At 41.1% G+C, this 11,470-nt stretch overlaps 1 non-coding gene across 1 annotated transcript; it reads left to right on the top strand.

The window, feature by feature from the left end:
- Nucleotides 1-10,842: 10,842 nt before the first annotated feature.
- LOC119002096 (U1 spliceosomal RNA) lies at nt 10,843-11,006 on the top strand. Its single transcript, XR_005069678.1, has one exon. It is a non-coding gene; the product is annotated as a U1 spliceosomal RNA (small nuclear RNA).
- Nucleotides 11,007-11,470: the final 464 nt, after the last annotated feature.

The raw sequence follows: 11,470 nt of genomic DNA, 5'->3' as shown, positions 1-11,470 counted from the left end.
TTTTTCATGTTGATATAGTTTGCGGAGAGCTCATGGTAGCTCCCCTCTAGTTTCTGGTAGCTCATTGTGAGCTCTTTGAATTTCCTGATAACTAGTGCTTTGAATTCAATATCTGATAGCTGACTTGCCTCTCTTTCATCTAACATTATTTCTGAGACTTCCACCTTTTCTTTCATTTGGGCATTGTTTCTTTGTCTTCCCATTGCTTATGAGACTCTTCTTGTTAGCTTCAGCTTCTTAAATTGATCTGTTCTGACTCCCTAGGTTTATGGTGTGAACTTCTGTGGTAGAATTCCTGTGAAATTCAGTGGTACAGTCTCCTGCAGGTATCTTGATGTTCTCTGCTTCCACCTACTCCTTTCTTTGTGTGTGTGTGATCAGCTGGAGGGGGAGGCAAAATGGTTTATGACAGCAGGAGAGTACTTTATGATATTTACAGTCAGAGCTGGCAGAGAAGAGATAGAAGATCTTTAGGCTCTATATAGTGTTAAATGTAATCTTCAGCCCAATTTGTCACCTCTAGGAAAGGATAGACCAAAGGTAAGTCTCTTGTTGGGGATGGAAGGCTTGTGAGTTGTATGTAGAAAGCAGTGAGGTTGCAGGTGGTCAGATTTTGAGGTAAGGTGAGAGTAAAGAATAGTAAACAGACGTAGCGTTTGAGCAAGTAGAGTTAATCACTACAGTAATAGAATTCAGGAACCTGTAAAGTGGGCTAAGACTGGAGAGATGTGTTGTGAAGTATTTACAGTGCTATAGAAAGGAACAAACAAACAAACAAACACACAAAAAAAGGGCAAGAGAAGTGTGGAAAAAGCAATAAGTTTGGGGTGAAATGAAGAGAGACTAAAACAGGAAAAAAGAAGGGAGAGGAACAGAGTACTGAAAGATACAGCAACAATAAAATTAAAAAAAATATATACGATTACTGAAAAAAGTTTAAAAATAAAAGTAAAAAACAAAAACAAAAAAAGAAAAAAATCCCAACAACAAAAACTCTTCCTTGTTGGTTTCAAACTGTCCATCCGGTTTTTCTGGTTTCAGTGGGACCCCTCTGTGGACTGGGTTGTAGGCCCAGGCGCCCACCCGCCCACCAGCCAGGCTACCAGACTGGGGTGCAGGCGCCCGCCCACCTGACAGGCTGCCTTGGTCCCACGGGATCTGGTACTGTCCTGTGGCTGGGTGAGAAGCAAGTCAAGCTGCCTTCACATAACACCTCAGTCCACTTTCCTGTAAAAACTTCTCCAGAAAGCGTGCCTCTCAGCCCAGCCCAATCCCCAACCTGACTGGTTAGGACAATGCTCCTCTCAAATTTCCTGGGCTGGCAGGCTGGTGGGCTGGCGACCACAGAGATTGCAACTGAACACGGCCCCCTGTCCTTGCCACCCTCCCTGCACACCTAGACAGACAGGTCTCTGCCACCCAGCCCCTCCTAGATGGTGAGGGAGGGAGCCAGCTCTTCCAGGGACCCCGCAGCCAGCCCAATGTTCCACTGTGTGCTGGGCTCCCTACAAGTCCTCCATGGCACTGGCCACAGACGGAAGCCTCTACACCCCTAACGCAGTGGCAGCAGCGGCTCCGAGGCGTTTTGGGCTGGCCCAGGGCAGCCGGTCCTGCCACTGCCGCTTTTGTCTTTACTCACAGTTGCTGGGCTCCCGCTGAGTCCTCCGTGGCAGACGCCCTGATGCTGGGGGTAGACAGAAGCCTCTGGGCCCTGGAAGCTGTGGCGGCAGCAGCTCCGAGGTCTTTACGCTCAGGCCAATGGCTGCTGGTCCCGCGCTGCTGCTTTTGACTTTACTCTGGGGTGCCTGGCTCCCGAGGGCAGCCGGCCCTGCCGCTGCCGCTTTTGTCTTTACTCACAGGTGCCAGGGTCCCGATGAGTCCTCTGTGTCAGACGCCCCTGTCGCTGGGTGCAGGGGGAAGCCTCTGGGCCCCGACCACTGAGGCAGCCAAGGCTCCAAGGTCTTTATGCGCTGGCCAATGGCTGCCGTCCTCCCGCCGCCGCCACCGCTGCCGCTGCCCTTGACTTTTCTCAGGGTTTCCGGGCTCCGGATGAGTTCTCCGTGGCAGACGCCCTTGTCGCTGGGCACAGACAGAAGGAAGCCTCTGGGCTCCAACCGCTGCGGCAGCCGCGGCTCCGAGGTCTTTACGCGCCGGCTAATGGCTGCCGCCGGTCTGGCCACCTCCGTCCTTACTTGCGTCCCTGAGACCCCAACGACCTTCAGCTGTCTGGTTCGTCACTATCTCTGGTCTCTTATTTTCATAAATGCTGGGGAATTGTTGGTTGGGGAATTGATTGTGCTGTTCTTCTGTAAATCTGCCAGGATTTTCCCCCAAGTGTAGGAGAACTGCAGTCGCTCCATCCTACTCCGCCGCCATTTTCCTTTATTTTTATTTTTTAAAATATTTTATTTATTTATCTTTAGAGGGTAAGGGGAGGAGAGAGGGAGAGAAATATCAATGTATGGTTGCCTCTTGTACGTTCCCTGCTGGGAACTGGCCTGCAACCCAGGCATGTGCCCTGACTGGGAATCGAACCGAGATCTTTTGGGTCTCAGGCCCCCACTCAATCCACTGAGCTACACCAGCCAGGACATATGGTCATGTGATTTTTGTCTTTCCTTTTGTTCATGTATTATAGTTATTGATTTACAATTATTATACTTTGCTTGCATCCCTGTGATGAATCCCACTTCGTCATGGTGTATGATGTTTTTAATGTATTTCTGGATGTGGTTTGCCAAGAATTAGTTGAGGATTTTAGTATCTATGTTCATTAGTGATATTGGCATGAAGTTTTCTTTTTTTGTTGTATATTTGTCTGGATTTGGATTTAGGATAAGAATGGCCTCATGGAAAGTATATGGGAGTCTTCATGAGGAATTTTGTGGAATAGTTTGAGAAGAGTTGGGGTGAGCTCTTCACTAAATATTTGGTAAAATTATTTTGTGAATCCATCCAGCCCAGGGCTTTCTGGTGCCTGGAGTTTTTTTATTAGTGCCTCAGTTCCACTAGCTGATACCAGTCTATTCAGGATTTCTACTTCTTGACTCAGTTTTGGAGGATTTCTAGAAATTTGTTCACTTCATCTGGGTTTTCAAATTTCATGGTACATACTAGTTCATAGTAAGTTCTCCTGTTTCACTTCTGTTTTTGTTTGTTTGGATCTTCTCACTTTTTTCTTCAGGACTCTTGGTAAAGGCTTGTTAATATTTTTTATATTTTCAAGGAATCAGCTCCTGGATTTATTAATCCTTTGGATTAATCCTTTTAGGCTCTATGTCATTTAATTCTGCTCTGATCTTAATTATTCTACTCACTCTGGGTTTTTTGTTGTTGTTGTTGTTGTTGCTCTAGCTTTTGAAGATGTAGGGTTGCATTGTATATTTGAAAATTTTCAATCTTTTATAGGTAGGCCTATATTGTTATGAACATCTCAGGACTGCCTTCACAGTATCCTGTAGGTTTTGGGTGACTGTGTGTTCATTTTCATTTCTTTCCAGAAACTTTTTGATTTCTTTCTTGATCTCATTGTTTAGTCATTCATAGTTTAATAACATGTTATTCAGTCCCTAGATATTTGAATGTTTTTTAGTTTTTTCCTTGATATTGTTTTCCAGTTTCAAGCCATTGTAGCCTAAGAAAATTTTTGATGTGGTTTTAATTTTCTTGAATTTGTTGAGGCTTGTTTTGTGTCCTATTGTGTGGTCTATCTTTTAAAATATTCCATGACATTTCAAAAGAATGTGTATTTTGCTTCTTTGGGGTGAAATGTTCTGTATATATCAGTTTAGCCCATATGATCTAGCATGTTGTTCAGTGTCACAATGACCTTGCTGATTCTTTGTTTGGAAGATCTGTCCATTTTTGAAAGAGGGGTGTTAAAATTTCCTACTATAAGTGTGTTGTTGTCTGTATCTTTCTTTAAGTCCTCCAGGATTTTCCTTATATATTTGGATGCTCCTATGTTGGGTGCATAATGTCTAGTGTTTGTACCTTACTGGAGGGTACTTCCCTTTAGACTTATAAAATGACCTTCTTTGTCTCTTTTTGTGGCCTATGATTTGAAATATATTTTATCTGATATGAGTACTGCTATCCTGGCTTTCTTTCCTATCCATTTGCTTGGAATATTTTTTCCCAACTATTCAATTTTAGTGTGTGTAAGTCTTTTGTTCTGATGTGGGTCTCTTGTTGGCAGCATATGTGCAGGTTGTGTTTTCTTATACATTCAGCTAACCTATGTCTTTTGATTGGGGTGTTTAATCCATTTTCATTTCAGGTTATTATTTTTTAAAGATTTTATTTATTTATTTTTATAGGGGAAATGAGAGAGAAAGAGAGGGAGAGAAACATCAATATGTGGTTGCCTTTCATGTGCATCCTGGTGGGGAACTGACCCACAACCCAGGCATGTTCCCTGACTGGGAATCAAACTGGCAACCCTTTTGTTTGTAGACAGGCACTCAATTCACTGAGCCACACCATCCTGGGCTCACTTTATATTTTAAATGACAGCTTTGCTGGGTGGAGTGGTCTTGGTTGCAGGCATTTGCATTTCATTATTTGGAATATTTCTTTCCATTCCCTTCTGACTTGTAGTGTTTCTGTTGAAAAATCAACTCCTAGACTTATCGGAGCTCTCTTGTATATTATTACCTGTTTCTGCACTCCCGCTTTTAAGATTCTCTCTTTGTCTTTAAAATTTAGCATTTTAATTATAATCTCTTGGAGTAGTCCTCTTTGGATGCATGTTGATCGGAACCCTCTGTGCTTCCTGAATTTGAATGGTTTTACCCTTACCAAGTTAGGGAAGTTTTCTGTCGTTATTTTTCCAAAGAGGTTTTCTATATCCTTTACTTTTCTTCTCCTTCTGATATTCCTATGATGTAAATGTTGTTAGTTTTCACGTTGTCCTGATGTACCTTTAAACTGTACTCATTCTTTTTTTGAGTTTCTTTTCATTTTGTTGCTCTGTTTGTGTATTTGTTTCTACATTGTCTTCCGGCTTGCTGATTCAGTCTTCTGCTTCATCCAGACTGATTATATTTCCTTCTAGTTTATTTTCATTTCAGATATTGTATTCTTCATTTTCCCTGGTTCTTGTCCACATTTTCAGTTTCCTTTTTTATGCTGCAGTAGTTGCCCCTCAGTTCCTTGTAGTTGTCTGATTTCCTTGAGTGTGGGGGCAACTTTGCCAGCAAGGTCTCCCTGTCTGCCACGGATGAAAGTAAAACTACCAAGACATGATCTGCTTCGGGAGGAGAGGTGGCCAGTCTCTCGCAGGAGAAAGGCCAAGAGCCCCTTCCTCAACGGCTTTTATTGGGTTGTATTACACAGAAATACAGGGCGGCAAGGATCAAACAGTAGATAACATTTCAAAGAAATCTGAGGGCTTAGTCTGAGTCATTGTCTGTCAGGAAAGGGGGTTGCAGAAACTTTGGGAGACATACTCATTTCCTGCTTGGACCCTTATCATATGAATGAAAGCACTCTTAGCAAATCAGGCTTCACAGGACGTTTAGGGACTCTTTCTTATGCTTGATCACCCCAGATTCTGCTCTAGCCAGCAAGGGGCTGCACCGCCTTCCCCATCACAGGTTTTCAGGCTTAAGTGGATTAGAGCCAGGAAGCGCTTCTCCTAGAGGACATGGGGACTTGGGCTATGTCAGGATAGCTGGGGTGAGGGTCCATCACTCCCTGTTTGTTGCAGCCCCCAGAATCTTTCCATGATGGCCTCCCAAGTGATCATGTCTGGCTTAGGTTGCCCCCCTCAGAGGGGTCTTACCCATCATGGACTAACGGACCATGCATTGGGGGCAGGGAAATGAAGCACAAGCAGTGTTTGCTACCAGAGACAAGTTTTGTCTTCTTAGTGGCTCACATTCCAGAGGTTGCTCACTCAGACTTAGCCATGTTGGGCAGTTACAACTCCTGAAACCAAGCAGAGCAGTTCCCAACACTTCAGCATCCTTATAACCATTTTTGCAAAGTCTATGTCTGATAGTGTGCTTGCCCCCATTTCATTTAGCTTTTTTGGGGGTGATTCCTCTATTCCTTGTGATTGGGATTTGTCCTCCACCCATTTTAGCTGACTATTTTTGTTTGATTCTGCATTTACAATTGCTCTGTTTTATCTGCCTGTCTTTGTGGCATAGAATTCTGTGGTAGGAGTTCTGTGGAACGCAATGGTGTAGTCCCTTTGGTCTACTTGTCTGGTTGCTCTAGGGTTACACTTTATTCAATTTGTGTGGCTTCTCTTACTGTACTTGGGCTTTGTTTGTTGGTGGTTCATTCATTGGTTGCTTTTCCCCTCCAGCTTGTTGACTGGTGGTCACACCTCCTGCCATGTCTTGTATGCTGACACTCAGTCATATTCTTTCTAGGAGTAGACAGGGTCTGAGGTGTCAGAGACAGGCAGGGCTGCTTTTCCTGTTTGGAAATACTGTTAATAACCAACTGTGGCATTTAAGGGCACCCAGATCTACAGAGAAGGCTCAGTTGAAGTTTTATGGATGTAGCTTTTCTTGATCCTGGTACTTGGAGTCTGTGGGATTGCCACTTGGGATTGAAAAGAGTCTGAAAATGTCCACAGTTTTCCTTCACTGGACTTTCTTTTTAATTAATACAGTCTCTTATTTCCATATCAATCTTAAAACTACTTTTAGAGCACCCCATAGGTTTTGGCATGTTGTTTTACCATTTTCACTTATTTTGAAATATTTCCTGTTTCCCCTTTGATTTCTCTTTGGTCCACTGGATATTCAGTAGTCTGCTCTTTAATTTCCACATATTTGTAGTTTTTCACAGTTTCTTATTTTTGATTTTAGTTTTATACCATTCTGGTATTAAATGATGTTTAGTACAATTCCAGTCCTTAAATTCCTAAGACTGGTTTTATGGCCAGCATATTTTCTTTTGCATTTCAAAATTTCATTTAATGAATCCCAGAGCTCAAGAATATCTATTTGGTCCTTCACTAGTATTTCTGTTATTCTGTTAATTTCTCATTTTGACCATGTTATTTTTTTATTTCATTAAATTGTCTTTTTGTATTTGTAGCTCATTGAGTTTCCATAAAACATCTATTTTCTTTTAGGGGGTAAATCACCAATCTTCATCTCTTTGCATTTGGTTACTCTAAGATTATTGTGATTTTTTGGTAATGTTATGTTTCCTTGATTTTTTATATTTCTTGGAGTTTTCTGTTGCTGTTTTCACTTTTGAAGTAACAGCCACCTCTTCCAATATTTACTAACTACATTCATGGTAGAAATATCTCTTATTATAAAAGATCTTTTATTTGTAATAAAATATTTAGGTCTCTCAGGCTTTGTGTGGATATACCTTCTTCATGCTCCTTGTCCCCTCTTATGGTAATACTCTTAAGCTTCTATGTCTTTTCGCAGTCCTATAATGCAACAAGCCAGCTGATGATACCCTCATTTTTGTTTTCATTAATTTGGCACTACAGGTTGAGTTTATACTTTTTTGACTTCCTGAAGACCCTGGCTTGCATACTGTGCATGTTCCCTAGTCTACTTTTTCAACAACACAGAAAACCAGCTGCAGTGTTGGGGGAGTGATGCAGACAGTGGACTGCAGTGTCCATGGTGTTGTGGATGAGATGAGACAATCTCACACAGACCACTGAAGTCCTGTGGAGGAAAAGTTATGGCACAGCCACTCTGTTGAGAGGAGAGCACCCCAACCCTTGCCTTGACAAGCTTTTATTTAAAGCTTTCAATTTGCACAGGAATACAGGGTGTGTACTAAAGCTCATCAATAATTGTCATGCAGAAATGATTAAACAATAGATAACATTCAAAGAACTCTGAGGGCTTATTCTGAGTCAGGGTCAGATAGTTAGAAGGTGGTAAAACTTTGGGGAAGAAACTCACTTCATGCTTGGGCCCTTATCATTTAAATTGAGGGTATTAGTAAAGCATGTTTCATAGGATTTTATGCAATCTTTCTTAGGCCTGATTGCCCTAAGGATTCCACCCTTTCCACCACAGGGCCACACCCACCTTTGGCATTGTTTCAGGCTTAAGTCAGGCACGGAGAGTAAGGCAGCCAAAAGATTAAGAGACTTCTGGCAGACAGAATGAGGACTCAGGTTATGTCAAAGCTGTGGAGTGAGGGTCCATCACTCCCTTTTTCTACAGCTCCCCAAGTCTTTCCTTGAGGGCCTTTTTATGACTGTGCTTGTCTTAGGTTGTCTGTCCTTTGAGGAATCTTACCTGTAATTGGCTAACCAGTCATTTGCCTGGGGCCAAGCAGGGTGAAGTGAAAGGGGCAGAGGTGGTGCCCATATAAGGAAGATAAGCTTTGTCTCCTAAGTAGCTTGTGGTCCCAAGGTCTTTTTACTCAGCCTTAGCCATAAGGGATTACAGTTTTGAAAACCAGGTAAAGTGGTTCCAAACAGAGGAGGTGTAGTTTTGGTATGCAGTTCACAGAGGGTACCTGTGGACCAGTGGGTAGGATCTGTGGGTAAGATTTTCTTGCAGCCTGAGAGCAGACTTCCTGATAGAGACTAAAATGCAGTTGGCATGAACTGGGTCCCTTTAATTTTCTCCAGTAATTTTATATGACACTCCCCTAATATTTTTCCCTCTCCCCAGACATGGAGCTCTCAAGTTAATACTCTGGAAAGCTATGCTTTCTTAGGGGAGGGTTGATACTGTCAAAGTTAATTTTTTTCTTATCAATTCCAATATGTACAAACTCATTTATATATATATATANTATATATATATATATATATATATATATATATTTGCTTCAAAGGAGTGCTAAATTCTTCCTCTGGAAACCTGGACTTCCACCAAGTCTCTCTTATCTGCAGCTGTCTGCTCAAGTTGGTGATTTTCAGGTGCTCCCAAAGCATAGCCAAGAGGGATTAGAACTAGCATATAGTCTTCAGTAGTTTCCACCACTATTACCAAGGTCTGTCTACACATCACCCAAAATATAAGTGGGTGAGATTTTTCCCAAATCCCTTGGCATACAGAGCTGGATTCCACATATCCCCAAGAGGCACTCTTGTTTATTTGTAAATTTCTACTTTTTGTTGTTGAAAGGGGAGACAAATAAAAGGGATGTGTTATGCTACTGTGATGCTGATTTCCACATGATTCCAACATTTGATTTGTCTTACTATCATTATCTGGTGTATATCTTTTCTTATTCAAGTTGTACTGTTTCTGGTTTTTAGTGTGACAGATTTATATTGTTTACTACACATTTTATTTATTATGTTGGGATATTTGAACAGGCAGTCATTTTTCCTAGTTTCAGTGCACAGGCCCTGGTCTACGTTTTTTTTCTGTAGGTACAATGACAGTTTACTTATTTTCAGAGGCTTTGCAATATTATTTTGGTCTGCTTGATTTAACTGGTGTTGCTGTAGCTCCCATTATTACCTGTTGGTGGTGCAGATGTTTCCCTAGGTTTCGGGGCCTAGTGTCTGGTGTCAGGGAGAGGAGTCTCAGGCCATGAGGGCAAAGAGAGTTTCTTAGCAGTGATGTTTTTGTGGGTGATGGAGAATAGTTCTCTGACTGGGCACTTGTTGTAGGAACCCATCTACTGGTGCCCTAATGTCTCTGGGTAGGGAAAGAGTTTCATGCCAGTAGAGACAAGAAACCTTTTGAGGTTGGGGTGATTTTTGTGATGGAATCCCTCTTGCTTCTTGCTGGTGTTACCAGGCTGGCCCAGTATCTTCCAGTGTGGGAACAGAGTTCCAGCCCAGTAGGAAAAGTGAGTGCCTCCCTTGGTCTCTTATTGCTCTTGAGCCTCCTAAAAATATTTTGCTTTGGTTGTGGGACTACTGTTATATATAGAGGAGAAATGACTCTCTCTGGGCTACATTCTGTCACTAAGTTGGGAGCTGGAAAACTTAGACACCTTGCCTCTGTTATTTCTCCAGTCTTGAGAGTCCCAAAGCACCTTGGCATTCTCTCACCACCTTTCAAAGTTTTATTTTTGTTTCCACATGCTTTTTAAATTCAGCATTTGTAATTAGTTGTACCTGGTGGGAAGCAGCAGAGAGAGATGAGTCTGCTCTGTTTTGTACCTAAAACTTACAATGACTATATAATGCATTCATATATTTTTATTACTTTTTTCTCTCTGACTCACTATAGTAACTCTCTAACTCCTGTCTTCTGTGACTATTTTTGAAATAAAGTATCTGAACCCAAGGCTTTGTATGAAGTTTTGCTTTCACTGGAAGCCAAACAAACACAAACCCAATAGGCTAAAATAAGTTAAAGATGAAAAAATATAATCATGAAAAGAAATACAAATGATTTAGAAACACATTAAATATGTTTGGTCTGCACGTAATGAAGGAAATAAGAATGAAAACACAGACACTATATTCTATGTCAGATTGGCAGAAGTTAAAGATTTCGATATTACGTCCCTTGTATGTGCTACCATTGCAATCTCTTTGCAAGGCAATTTGACAATAGCTCTCAGAACACACATTTCTGTTGATTCAGCAGTTATCGTTCTAGAAATATATGTACCACATATTTACTCATATATATACACAGGTATGTGCATAAGGATGTTTGTTGGAAGATTGGTTGCATTAAATCACTAAATTTTCATCAGTAAGCTCTTGGTTTAAAAAAGTATGGTAAATCTGCATCAAATACTCCATCAAAAATATAAAGCATATTTATACTATCTAGTATATTACATAACTCTAACATTAATAAATATTCCTCTGAGAAAAGTAGCATTTTAGTAAGTGAAATATCTATTTTTTACTTTCTATATTTTTGAACTCTTAGAATTTTTATTCATGCTCATGTATTTTTTGTTTCTAAATAAATCATACTTACCTGGCAGGAGAGATACCATGATCATGAAGGTAGTTTTCCCAGGGCAAGACTTATCTATTGCACTACAGATGTGCTGACACCTGCAATTTCCCAAAATGTGGGCATATCAACTGCATAATTTGTGGTAGTAGGAGGCTGTGTTCATGCTTTTCCCAGAGAAAAAAAGAAAAAAATCACCAAATAAGTAACGGATGTATATTCCTTAATTGTAATGGAAATTAATCTTTTATGTAATTTTAACTATTGTTTTTGTTTCAGAGTCAAAAAGTATTTTCAGTCTGAGCTTATGCATAGGAAAAAAACAGCCCTGACTGGTGTGGCTCAGTGGATTGAGTATCAGCCTACAAACCAAAGTTTCACTGGTCAACTCCCAGACAGGGTAGATGCCTGGGTTGCAGGCCAGGTCCCCAGTAAGGGGGCATGTGAGAGGCAACTATGTACTGGTGTTTTTCTTTTTCTTTTTCTCCCTTCCTGCCCTTCTCTCTAAAAATAAATAAATAAAATCTTTAAAAAACCCCACACATGCACATGCCCCAAAATGTTAAAAGTAATTATGTATACAGAGATAAGACTATATATCATTCTATTTATTCTATGTAATTTGGGGATTGTTTGCAAAG

The sequence above is a fragment of the Sturnira hondurensis genome, unplaced genomic scaffold, assembly GCF_014824575.4.
Source record: "Sturnira hondurensis isolate 20B ecotype Veracruz unplaced genomic scaffold, ASM1482457v3 Scaffold0017394, whole genome shotgun sequence".
In the NCBI taxonomy this organism is placed as follows: domain Eukaryota; kingdom Metazoa; phylum Chordata; class Mammalia; order Chiroptera; family Phyllostomidae; genus Sturnira; species Sturnira hondurensis.
Note: the sequence above shows the minus strand (reverse complement) of the source record. Positions and strands in the feature narration are given on the sequence as shown.